Here is a 12,675-nt window from a genome sequence, read left to right as displayed (position 1 = left end):
GGTGCTTTTAAAGTGCAAGGCAGAGGCAGGGCCCTCGCTGCCTTTGGTGAAACTCTGCCCATGGGCCCTGCTGGTCCCATTAGAACCTGCTTTTTCCTTCTGCATCCAGCGCTCAGGGTGTGAACTGGGGAGTGATGAGGCGAGCTTCCAGAATCCCGCGGCTCAGGGCACAGATGTGGGTTGGGGGTGAGCTCCTGCCAGGACCTTGAGCCAGGCTGCTATAGTCTGGGAGCCACTTCAAGCTCCCCAGAGGCGCTTCCCATGGGCTACACCACCCCTCTCGCTGCCCCAGTATTTTTCCTCTTTCCAATCTCAGCACAGACATCCCCTCCTCCACGTTAATAACACGGGGCACAACCAATCATCTGATGAATGCACTCAGAGGTCCTTCTTGATCAAATGTTAATATTACAGGAGAAATCCAGTTTTCAATTTTGAACTACCAACGAATTTGGCAAACTGGCTTCCATCTGCAAAATGAGAGCAAAAAGAGAAGAAATCTGAAATATAACCCTGAAGCTGCAGGAAGATCAGAGCAAAGAGAAAAAAAGAAGCATAGGGACACTTACTCAACAGAAACATCTTTAGACGAAGGAACAGAACAGTATGTCAGCAGGATCTCCGAGTGACCATTTCTGATGTTTGTCAGTATTGCATTCAGACACTGAGTGACTTTCTACTTTCAGTATAGAGGGTGAAGACCTGAAATGCTTCCTATTTAGAGTGATCTGGAAATGTTAATCCATCTACAGAAGTCATATCACTAATTTCCAACAAAGAATGTATTAAGTAAATGTCTCAATATGTTAATGAAGCCCGTTTTTTTCAGCAAATTTTTGTTTCCACTTCTTAGGAAGCTTTTGTTATGTTTTATCAATATATTTAAAACTGCAACTTCTGCTATTTCCCTAGTGGCCCAGTGGCTAAGACTCTGTGCTCCCAACGCAGGGGGCCTGGGTTCAATCCCTGGTCAGAGAACTAGATCCCACATGCCATAACTAAGAGTTCGTATGCCGCAACTTGAAGAACCCGTGTGACCCAAACTAAGAAAGATACTGCATGCCACAACAAAGATCAAAGATTCTGCATGCAGCAACTAAGACCCACTGCAGCCGCATAAACATTTTAAAAAATACTTCGACCTCTAAACACAAGATAAATAAAAAGAAAGTATTTAGAAGAGAAAAAGAAATTTTGATTGCCAAATTCTCCTACATGAACTTTGTCTCATTTTTTTCCCCCCCAAATGTCCTATACCGCTGGTACTGTTGTTTAGTCCTATTTTACAGACGAGAAAACTGAGGCCTGGAGATGCTAAACTGGGCCCAGGGACTTGCAACTGGTAAGAAGCAGCAGGGGGTACAAAGCCTCTCTTTGGCTCTAGCCCGAAGAGGGGACCGACTCAGAGGACAATGCAGCCTGAATGGAGGCACACTGAGTGGGATGTCCCAGCCCAGCCTCAGTCTCTCGTGTTCCCTGACCCCAGGCAGCTGGGCTCCAACACTCATGTCCTGGACCAAGAGGGAAGCACGGTAACCCGCTGCTGACTTGGGTCTCTTCCTGGGATAATGAGTTCTTCAAGGGCAGGGACCTGTCCCGTTTGCCAGTGTGGTCCCAGCATCAGCTCTGTGCTCAGCAGACAGAGGGCAAGCAAACCTTAATTCAATGGACAACCTCTAAGCCTCAGCCTTCTCGCGTGACCAAGGTAAGGTAATGGGGTGAGTTCAGTAAGAGAGTATATACACTATGTGCTTGGCACATAGTAGGTCCTCAGGAGGAAATGGGGATTATTGATTACCAGTCCTCTGCCTTAAGAGGGGTCTGACTTAGTCCCCCTTTCCCTCAACCCTCCTCCAAGCACTTATTGGAGAAACCATCCCATGGTGGGGGTCGGGGGACGGGGGCAGGGGTGGGGGTTGGGAGGGTGTCCCCCAGCCGGGGGTGAGCCAGAGGTCCCCACCTTGCCTCTCCTTGAGCTCGACTCCCCCAGACTTCTGGAGTTGGAGCCCAACACACCTTCACGAGGGAGAAGGGACGAGAGCTGCAAGGCCAGTGGGTCAAAGTCCAGTGCAGAGGCTACAAGCCACCTCCCAGGGAGGTGGGGGCAGGGTAGGGGCGCAGCTGGGGCAGGAGAGGAGCGGGCTGTCTGTGTGGCTCACTTCCTCTGGCTGGGGTCCCTGGGAGCCACTCCTCCCACCTCCAATGGCATCGGGAGCGTCCACGGGGTTGGGTGATGTGTTTTCCGAGTGTGACACCCAGCCGCCAACAGAGGACAGCAAATACATTTTTTATGATCCTGGGAGGCTCAGTCCAGTCACGTTTGCGTGAAAAGAGGCTGGGCGGCCAAAGGCTACATACAAGTCATGTCTCAGTTATGTGGATACTCTTCGGGCAAGAGGGGTCACTCGTGGGATGACCTGAGGGTTCTGGGAAAGGGGTGCAGCAGCGCGGGGGCAGACTTGAGGAGGGGGCTAGTTTGTGGGAGAGGGTCCCCCATACTGTTGGAACCTTCTGAAGCTTATGGAGCGGGAGTAGCTTATCCGGAGTGGGGGGCGGTCAGCACCAGGCGCCGGATCTTAGCCAGGTGGAGAGGGTATCCTCATGCCCTACCCTTCAATTTCGAGACTATCTCCCAGAGCCTGGGACTCTGAAAGTATCAACAGGACTGGACTGGATGAGGGGAAGCACAACTTTAGGTTTGGGGTTGGTATTTGGGGGAGTTCTTGGGTATAGAGCATGTCCGTCCAATTTCAACCCTGGGGCTTCTGGGGGACTCCCAGGAGGGGGTTAGGAGGCCGCCAAGGGGTGGGTGACCAGGTGTGGGGCCAGACTTGGTGCAGCCCCGACTTCTTCTGTTGGTTCACGAGGGATAGGGGAGTGAGAAGCAGCAGAGGAAGGGCTGAAAGCGCCGGCTGGCAAGGTCACTGAGTGTTCCCGAAAGTGGGGGGGGTGGGTGGTGATCTGGGGGCGAGGTCTGAATCTTAAGCAGATGTATCCCCATTCAGACACCCCCGGCTGAGGGATCCCTGGAGCGCATTTGGGGGAATCCTATCCTCCCCCCACCCCCGCCCGGAGGGAGGCCCAGCCTAGGCTCCCTCCTCCGGGCCGCGGGGGTATTGGAAGTGGGGGATCTCCCATCTCCCCCGTTCCCCCCCAGTTTGGAGAACCCCAGCCTCTGCCCCCCCATAGGTCGGGGCTGACGTCGCCGCCGCATTTCGAGGAATGCCCCTATCCGCCGACTATATTTGGCAAGGGTTTCTAGGAAGGCCCCCCCACTCCAGACCCGGCCCCCGCCCCAGCCCCCACCCCGGGCCGGCGGGCGCCCTCGGCTTCCAGGCTCTCGCCCTCTCTCCCGGGCCGGGGAGGAGCGGCCCAGCCGGCTGGGCCGCCGCCGCCGCCTCCCCAGCACGGCCAACCCCGGGCTGGCCCAGCCCCCGCCCCGGGCCGGCCATAGGGCGTGGGGGGTGGGGAGCGGGGGAGGGTGGGGGCCGGGCCGGGCTGGGGTGGGGAGGGGGGGCGGGGGCGCGGCTTTGTGGCGGCAGCGGACCGTGGAGGCCGGGTGCAGCCCCGTCGGCTCCGCGCTCCCGGCTGAAAGGGCTTTTCTACGCCCCCCGCCCATCACTTGGATCTGGTCTGGGTAAGGAGGGTATTTTTTTTTTTCTGGAAGTCCCCCCCCACAACCCGCGGTGAAGGATTTGGGGCTGGGCTCCAATCTAGGCGGAGGCTGCAGGGCCCGCGGGGCGCCCCCCGCCCCGCGCACGCCTCCCAGGAGCCCTGGAAGGCACAAGCCCGGGGAGCCCCCCTTGCACCCCCAGAGGCGGCAGCGGCGGTGAGTCTCCCCTTTTTTTCTCCTGCATGGCACCCCTCCCCCGGGCCAGGGCAGGGGCCGCGGCAGGTGGGTGCCCAGGCCCCCGGGACGGAAGGGGGTGCGGGGTGGCTGCCTGGGGGGTGGGTGGCGACGCGAGAGGGGAGGTGGCGGCGGGGGAAGCGCGCGACTCTCCCGGGACGCAGCGCTAGACGCTCGTCTGGGAGGGGATCCGCCGCCGCTGCGCGCCCCCCGAGGCGGCGGGGCTGGGCTCCCCCCCGCTCCCGACGCCCCTCCCTGGCTCTGGAGAGGGGCGTGTTAGGCGGGGAGGTGGAATGGGGGCGAGGCAGCACCCCTCACCGCCCTAATGCCGGGGCTCGGAAATTAATGAGGCGCTTTGGAAGCCTCCCACCCCGCCCCCACCCCGGAAAGCCCGTTCGGGAAACTGACTCGCGGCGTGACCCCGATATCCGTGCCACGCGGAGCGCAGGCCGCCCCGCTCGCCCGTCCACGCCCGCCGCACCGCGCCGCTCCACGTGCGCCCGGGGCCGCGCTGGCACAGGCAGAGGGGCCCGGCTCCAGCCTCCGGGGGCCGGGCCCCGGGGACAACCAGAGAAGCCGGGAGCATCGTCCCCAGAGAGTTACCACCTCCCCGAAGTAAAGTTGGCTGCCCCCTCCTTCCGAGGAGCAGGCAGCCATGGCACTGTTGGCTGTAGCTTTTGCTGGACAGGAGTTAAAAAAACAAAACTAGGTTCCGGGGTGCGGATCCGGGTGGCAGGGCCCGAGACCACACCAAGTTGCTCTGGCAAAAGTTAGGAGAAGAAAAAGGAAAAGTCATTTTGATTTGGGGTTGGGGGGGGTGGCGTTTCTGGTTTCTCCTGCTTCTGAGCCCCACCGTGGGGAGCGTTGGAATGTGCCGCTAAGATCCTCTGAGGACACATCCATATTTATAATTTATTTTTAGGAGAAGTTGTGAAAAAGGGAGGGGGTTTAAAATGGGGAGAAAAGGTGTGTGTAGCCGGTGGCCTTTCCAGAACCCAGAGGCTAATTGAGCTATTAAGATGGAAATCACTTCCCCCAGTCTGGGCAAGTTGCAAATTTGACTTTAATAAGACAATTAAGGGCACAAACAACTAAACTTTAGCCGCATTTGGGAAGGAGTAGGGGGTGTGGGACCGCAGGAGGCACCCGGCACTCCTTTTGCGTTTCTGCTGATGGACGTTTTGGACGCTGAAAGTCTTCCTCCGAAGATGTCAGGCCCAGCTATGGGTCTAGGGGGTAAGGGAGGGAAAAGATACCCCATGGGGCAGGCAGAAAGCACCCTCCGCTTCTACCAAGCAGTCCTGGCTTTGGGGGAGATCCACTATTATCCCATCATTCCTTCAGGAAAACCCAGTAATGATTCCTTTAATTATCCAGGACTCTCCAAAAATCTGCCTCAAAGGCAGCCTGCCCCACTTGCTGTGTGAGCTGTGGAGGGGGACACCTTTCTGGAGAAAGGAGGCTTTGGAGGCTGTGGTCCCAGAATCGGGGTTTTGAGGGCGAGATGAGTTTATGTTTTATCCAACTGGCCCACAAAGTCCCGCTTTTGGGGTCATTCTAGACGGCGAGGGATTCAAACTTCTGCGGCCCCTGTAGCGAAAGGGCAGAGAGAGCTAGTTGCACTGCGAAGGTGGTTGGTAGTGGTGAGGGTAGAGAAAAGCTCTGGTGGGAGAAAAGGGGGGAAGTTTGCTACTTTTGGTAAAAGCAAAAGGCGGTGTCTAGATGATCATTTTTGTGTATGTGTATGTATGTGTTCTCTGTTTGTTGAACCTGCTGTTTTCAGGGGCCTTTCTTTGGGAGGCCCAGAAGGGTATGAGAAGGTGAAAGTAACCTCCCACCCCACCCCACTGCCAGTGGTTTGAGATGTTTCAGTAGACAGGATTTTAAGGGAATGAGTGATAATATGGGTCGTGTCAAACGGTTTGACACCCTCGAAACAAAACATCACTGAAATCGTGAATTGCAGTTACATTAGATTTGCCTGCTTGCCCCCACATGGAATCGCAGTATCTTCGCAATTCTGTTACCCTGGATCTTAGTTATTTTATAAGGAACTCCGGATAATGTGTTATCAGGGAATTCTTTAAGGCAAGGGTGATGGGGGGTACAAATGTCCCTCCCATAAACCTTATTAAGTTCTGTTAATTTACACACACACACACCCCTACCCTCCAGTTGTAACCTATATGGATTTTCACATATCTTAAGTTTATTTATTTGCAAACCTGGATTTCAATCAGGTGTTCACAGCAGGGCATAGAAAAGGGAGCTACCTGAAAAACTTTTGAACACAAAGTCCCTGATAGAAAATTCGAGTTGAATAGAAATGTCACATAGACACTGATGACATGTGCGCTCCTGGGGCCTTGGCAAAAACCAGTTCTTTACTTTTCAGAGTTCTTTCCCTTTGTTATGGGACACGATGAAACAGCACAATTTTCAGGAGTCCACAATCCCAGCGTGGCTGGGCGATGGGAAATTGTCACGTTGTGAATTGCTGAATCGTCACCCCCATCGTAGTGCCAGAGAGCTGACTGTCAGGTCCTATTTACTTTGCTAAATAAGGACATCTCACCAAATTAGCCTCTAATGATACTTCTACAAATAGGGTGTTTTACGTGAATTAACGAGGCCGGAACACCAAATGTCGCGCCAAGATACTGAGCTCTAATCGCAGTGATGAAGCTGCATGTTAAAATGACTGAATTGTTAAGTGTGGAAAATCTGAATTGAGTGCTGAACGTGAGCCGGGGGCTGCTTTAATGCGAGTATTTGCAACAGGAAAGCCCCTGCTTACACTCAGCCCTCTGAAAGGGTGCATGTAATTATGAATACATTAAGTAAACTGCCCCCCGCAACACATACACACCTCCCTGCCCCAAGCCTGGAAACAGGCATAGTAGTATGGTGAAGAGATTATAAATCAGCACTTTGCAGTGAGAAGTGGTCATTAATTCGGCAAAGAATCACAGTTTCTTTTCATATTCTGACCACTGCCCTCCCCTCTACCCCAACCAATAAGAAAAAAAATAGCTCAAAGGTGGAACTGCTGAATACATTTCAGTGTTTCTCCTTTTGCTCCCCTGTGTGAAATTTCACTAATCAGATGTCATCCCCACCGCCCCCCCCACCAAGTGGATTTCAAAAACAAAAAATAGCAACTTTGAATTTCAGTCTTAGCAAGACACAAGCTATAGTGACTCCCCTAGGGGGAAAAATGTTTCCATAGAAAAGAATATAGAGTAGCTGCGGTGTATGTGTGAAATATTTAGAAGAGGGGCTCCAATGAAACGCCTACTTCCTTAAAAATAAAACAGTGAGTTTCTGACTCAAGCCAATGAAAGCTGGAAAAGTCCCTAGGGGAGCACTCTTCTCTATTTGTTGCTTTGCAGCCTCCCACCCCCCTGAGATTAAGAGCAGAAAGAAGAGTCTGGCCAAAGAAATTTACAGCTTCCTAATAGTAGACCAGCTCAGCCTCTTGTAATTGCGATTGCAGAGTAAATACAGCTATTTTAGGCATGAGGATAGAAATGGATCTGATGAAAAGTGAAGGCAAACTTGGTCCTTAGACTTACTTGCCAGAAAGGGCATCCTCCAATAAAATAATCCATTTTCTTTCTGGAATTTTCTTTCTTGCTCAGCATCCCAAACTTGGGAAAATGCAAAGTCCTTTTTGCTTCTCATATGGGGAACAAGGTGAAAGTAAGCACCCAAGAAAAACACCTATGCAAATGCCATAGAAAAAAACGATCACAGACTTTAGGCCTAGAGGTCAAGAAGACTTTTCAGTCAAAAGGGTGCATGTAGAAGACAGTTTGGAAGGAGTGGATTTGGGGTCCAAAATCCGCCCCCCCAACAAATCCTCTTTCCCAGCAACCTCCATTGTAGGGGGGCTGTGTAAATATTTACAAAAGTTTCAAGTTTCTGGTTTTACATCATCTTCGTGATATAAAACATTTGAGTTGAAGGAACCCCAAAGCAAACCCCTTTTCTCAGTGTCTCTGGAAAGGCTGCAGCACTAGCATAAATGGGGGGCACACCTTGAAAATGAAAACTTGTGTCGGTGTCCCAAGAAAGCCACTGGCGAAAGGCACTGGGAAGAGGGCGGCAAACTTAGCGTTTGCTGGAGTCTTGGGCCCAGACGGGGAGGGGAGAGCCCCGAGGTGGCTGCGCAGCACGGCGTGAAAATTTTCTGTGAGACGTGCCGAAAACCAGACTCCCTGGTTGGAATAACCTGTGAGATCAGTGCCTGGACCTGTTGGCATCTCTGCCCAAAAACAGCCTGGAGCGCCGCCAGCCCAGGCCTGAACGTGGCCTTGGAGCCACCACCAGAGCCCAAACAAGCCCCAGACAGGTGCTCATGGGGGGACTCTCCTGCTGGGGCCCTCAGGGAGGCACACAGCATTTCTTGGCTGGAAGGGCAGTGTCGGGTTGTGTGTGGGGGCAGGTAGGGGGGCTTAGGCTCTTGATAATAGCCTCCCCAGAGACTGTTCGGGGTTGACTGTCCCAGTTATCAGGTGGCCTCTGTGGAGGGCAGAACCCAACTTTGCTCAGAGCAGGCTAGTAGGTTCCAGGCCCGAGAGCGCTGAGTGTTCTCTCCGCCCTCCCTCCAGGCTGTGATCCTGCCATTCGGGGTGGGCCAAGGGGGACATGGCATGGGGCCAGCCCCAGAGCAGGGACACATCGAAGCTACCGTGCAAGCCACCCCATGTGGCTGTGTTTTCACGTGCCTTCTCCAGCCAGAGGCCGCCCCGTCCACCTGGGGTCCTGAGCCCTCTTGTTTCAATCCGAGTACAGGGAAAACCCATGCCAGGAGGACAAGGCTGCAGCCTGAAAGTGGGGAGAAGGCTATGGCAAGTCATCGAGGGGCAGGAGGGATCGAGGGGGGTAGATGAGGGGCCCTGCGCGTCTGAGCCAGCCCTCTGGGGGTCGGCAAAGAGAGAGAACTGGGTGGGCCCTGCGGGATAAAACATGCAGCAAAGAAGCCTTGGCACCGGGATGCCCCCTCTGGGGGGTGGTGCACCCTGCCCCGAGCCAGCCAATCCCACGGGCCTCCCATTTGGCCTCAGTAACTGGACTCCAGGCCACCAAAAGGCCCGTGGGTTCCTGATTGTATGTCTTCGAATGGCATTAAAAGGTCCAGACCAGGCACTCGTAGGCCAGGCCATATTTAGCTTCAGGTTCACTCGGAGAATATTTTAGGTGCCGTTTGAAAGGCGAGATCTGGGCCTGGTTGCCGGCTGTCACATGGCAAGTGTGGGATGGCTCCCTCACAGGCCTGACCGGGTGGGTGCTGATGGCCACGGATGCCCGAGTCCCTGCCAGAGCGTCAGGGCCACGCGACACGGTGCCAGGGAGCCAGGGAGCAGCTGGGTCGTGGGTTCTGTGTCCACAGGGCTTTTCGCCCCGTTTTTCGCTCTGATGGTGATAAGGCCACTTCCATTCACAGAACTCACAGAGGCTGTTTTCAGCCCCTTCTTCCCCGATGGCCCAGTATGATATGCCAGCTTGCTGAGCGAGCAACCGCCCCCTCCTGTGTCAGCAACAATGGAGTGGTTAACCCTTTCAAGGCTGGGGTAGGGGGGACCGGGTGCTGACTGGCTAGGGGGAGGGCCCTGTCCCCAGAGACCCTTGGAGATCACACATCCCAGGGAGCCCCTGCCCTTGATTTCTTGAGTCTGCACCGTGGACCTTTGCCATGGTTTTTCCACTCTCGCCCCATCAGTGATAACCACCAGGCTCCCTGACCCAAGCTCTCACCCTTCACTTGTTCATACAGCTCTGCAAATCCCTGCTTGCTAATATTTTCATCCGTGTTTCCGAGTTTATAACTTTCCACATCCCAAAGAAAGGAGAAATGGAAGGATCCGAGATTCACTCAGATTAGTAATGAGGGTTGGGAATAATAATCATTCATGGTCTGGGGGAGATGGCCCCAGGCTCCCTAGACTCACTTGACCTGAGGGACTGATCCTTATCACCTGCCCTGAAATCCCAGATCCTGGTTTTCTGGACATGGAGGAGGTGCATCTGTATGGAAACCGCTGCGTGGAGACCTAGTTAGCCAATTCTTAGCCTTTAGGGAGCCTGGGTGGAGCCACCGCCGTGCACCAGGGAAAGCGTCGGCTTGTCTCAAGTTTGCTGTAACTATCTGCATTTTTTCCTTTTTAGTTTTGGCTCTTGGGGTTCCAAGAGCCCTCACTTCCTGCCCAGCTGGTTGGTTACCGCAGGGAAAATGAGGGACTTTTGGGGGCAGATGTGTTTGCATTCCACTATCATAATGCCCCTAAAAATCCTTATTGCTCTTGCAGTATTCCTCGGGGGTCCTTGGGCCAGCCACGGCAGCTGAGTTTCTCCAGCAACTAAAAGAAGAGAGAAAGATGTCCCCCCCGCCCCCACCCCAAACTCTTTCTGGTCCCCGGGAGTGCTCCCCTCGTGGCATTGAGAACTGGTTGGTGATCACCACGGAAAATAAAAAAGATGCCATCCGCAGATGGTTGCTAAACACGCTTTTTGCCCTCCAGGGTCCGAATGTCGGAGATGAGGCTTGGGGAACGGGACAACTGCGGCTGCTGTCCGCGTGTGCTGTGGGGGTTCGTGGCGGGGGAGGTGGGGAAGAAACAAGTGTTACCTGTTTGACGAGGCTGGTTCACATTTAGCCTGGGCCTTCCAGCAGGGCCTCTGGGCTCCTCACCTTGGCAGAAGCCCTGGACAGTCATGACTGGCTCACCGGCTTCCCCGAATCAGCCCACTTTCCCACCCTCTGCCTCGGTTTCCTACCCTGGCAAGGGAGGGACCACCACCCCCGTGCTCCAGCCTGAAAGAGTTCTCACTTGTATCTGCCGTGTTATCGTGAGTTCAAGTGATAGGCTCAGAAGGCGCTGGGAAAGTGGGGACAGGCATTACACATGGAAGCTGTCTGTGCTGATACTAATACCCGCCGTGCACGCAGAGACAACTCAGACAGGAGCAGGACTGCGGTCCGACATACGCACAGGTTTCTGCAATCCTGGAATCAGGCAGCCCCAGCTCTGCAGCTCTTGCAGTGTGTCTCCCCCCCTAGGCAAGTGACTCAGCCTCTATGGACTTCCATTGCCTCTCACAGGAAACCCACGTTCTGGGATAGAAGTTTCTCAAGTCTGATAGGCACAGGATTTTAAGTGGTTCCTGGCTAGAGATGTAAATTATTCGAACAGGTATTTCTTTCGTACAGCTGATTTTTACTGTGGCAAGCAGTTGGCTTTCAGTTTAGGGTTCCGGGGAGGAGGACTTTTTTCTTTTTACATCAATTTCTTGCCTGGAGAATCCCCATGGACAGAGGAGCCTGGTGGGCTACACCCATGGGGTCACAAAGAGTTGGACACGACTGAGCGACCAAGCACAGTAAGCATGTAAGATAAAGAGGATGAGTTGCTTGCAAGGAAACATTCAAGCAAAGGCAAGTACAGGTGGCAGAATGGGGCAGGACTCAAGATGATCCTTTGTAAAGTTTCATATGCTTTTTCTTTTGTTCCTGGCTTGTGGGATCTTAGCTCCCAGATTAGGAATTGAACCCGGGCTCTCGGCAGTGAGCGCTCGGAGTCGTAACCACTGGGCCACCTAGGATGTCCCCATAGTCCACTTCTTCAGAATTTGTCTTAGGGATTTTCCGCACCTGTGGAGTTGGTATGCCACTTCCACCCTGTGGTGGGCTCCACCTGTGACAACCTGGGTGCCACGAGTCTCCCCCCGCCAACTCCTGCCCTGCGTGCCAACACCAGTGAGACGCTTCGGATCTCTGCCCCTACACCCACCCATAGCTCTGATTGGTCTCTTATTTTAGGATCTTGCTACCCCAGTGCCCTCTTTCCTGGCCAGGGCACCTCTCTGAGCCTCAGTTTTCTCTGTGAAATGGGGAGAATAGTTACCCACCCCGCCTAGAGCAGTGTGAAGATCCAGAACTCAGTTGGGGAGCTCTGATGGCTCACAAACAGGGCACAGCTCAGAAGGTGGTGGGCACCAGTGACCCTGGGATGGGCAGGGGCACAGTGGCACCCTTGGCCTGGAGGGGCACTCCTTGGACAGGCTGCTGCCTGGCCCGGCCATCCTCTCCCCGCCCACCCCCTGGGATGGGGAAACAGCGGGCACTGGGTCCCAGCCAGCAGGGGCGGGTCTGGTTTCACTTTCTGCTGTGTCATGGGGTGGGGGGTGGCATCGGGGCCTGGCTGGCCAGCTGGGGCGGGCACTGAGAGGCTGGCGGACAGCTGGGGCCCAGCTGCCAGAGCACAACCTGTGCCCTCGCCCTTCTGCCTGCTGGGCTGGGGGCTGGGCCCCAGGGATTCCCTGTGAATGCCTCTTACCCACCCCTGCCCCAGTGGGAGAACCCCAAGTGAGAGAAGCCAGCAGGGTGTGAGATGGTTCTTCTAGCCATGAGATCTCCCCCAACCCAGACATGTTCTTTAGCCCACAGTCTTGAGGTTCCTGGAACTGCCGCTATTGATTCTGCATCAGAGTGCTCTGGTTGGACGCCTGCTTCCTGCTGCCTCCGCTGGTGCATGCCTCCTGAGGGCCTACTGTGTGCTCGGCATGGTCCCCGGTGCCAGGGATGCCGTGGGAAGCAAGACGGCGCCTGCCCTCCTAGGGCTCCCGGTTGAGTGGTACGGCAAAATCAAAAGAGCAAGTAAAGAGAGAAAGAATCCCACATGATGGGGACAGTTCCACACAGTCCGCTTCACGTCAGCATCTCAGGGAAGGGGCATGTGTACGTGTGTGTGTGTGCACGTGTATGTGTCAGGGATGTGACGACTCCCGGAACACATAGGTCAGTTGAGAACACAGACCTGGGGGGC

Source organism: Bos indicus x Bos taurus, chromosome 25, assembly GCF_003369695.1.
Source record: "Bos indicus x Bos taurus breed Angus x Brahman F1 hybrid chromosome 25, Bos_hybrid_MaternalHap_v2.0, whole genome shotgun sequence".
Lineage (NCBI taxonomy): Eukaryota > Metazoa > Chordata > Mammalia > Artiodactyla > Bovidae > Bos > Bos indicus x Bos taurus.
Note: the sequence above shows the minus strand (reverse complement) of the source record.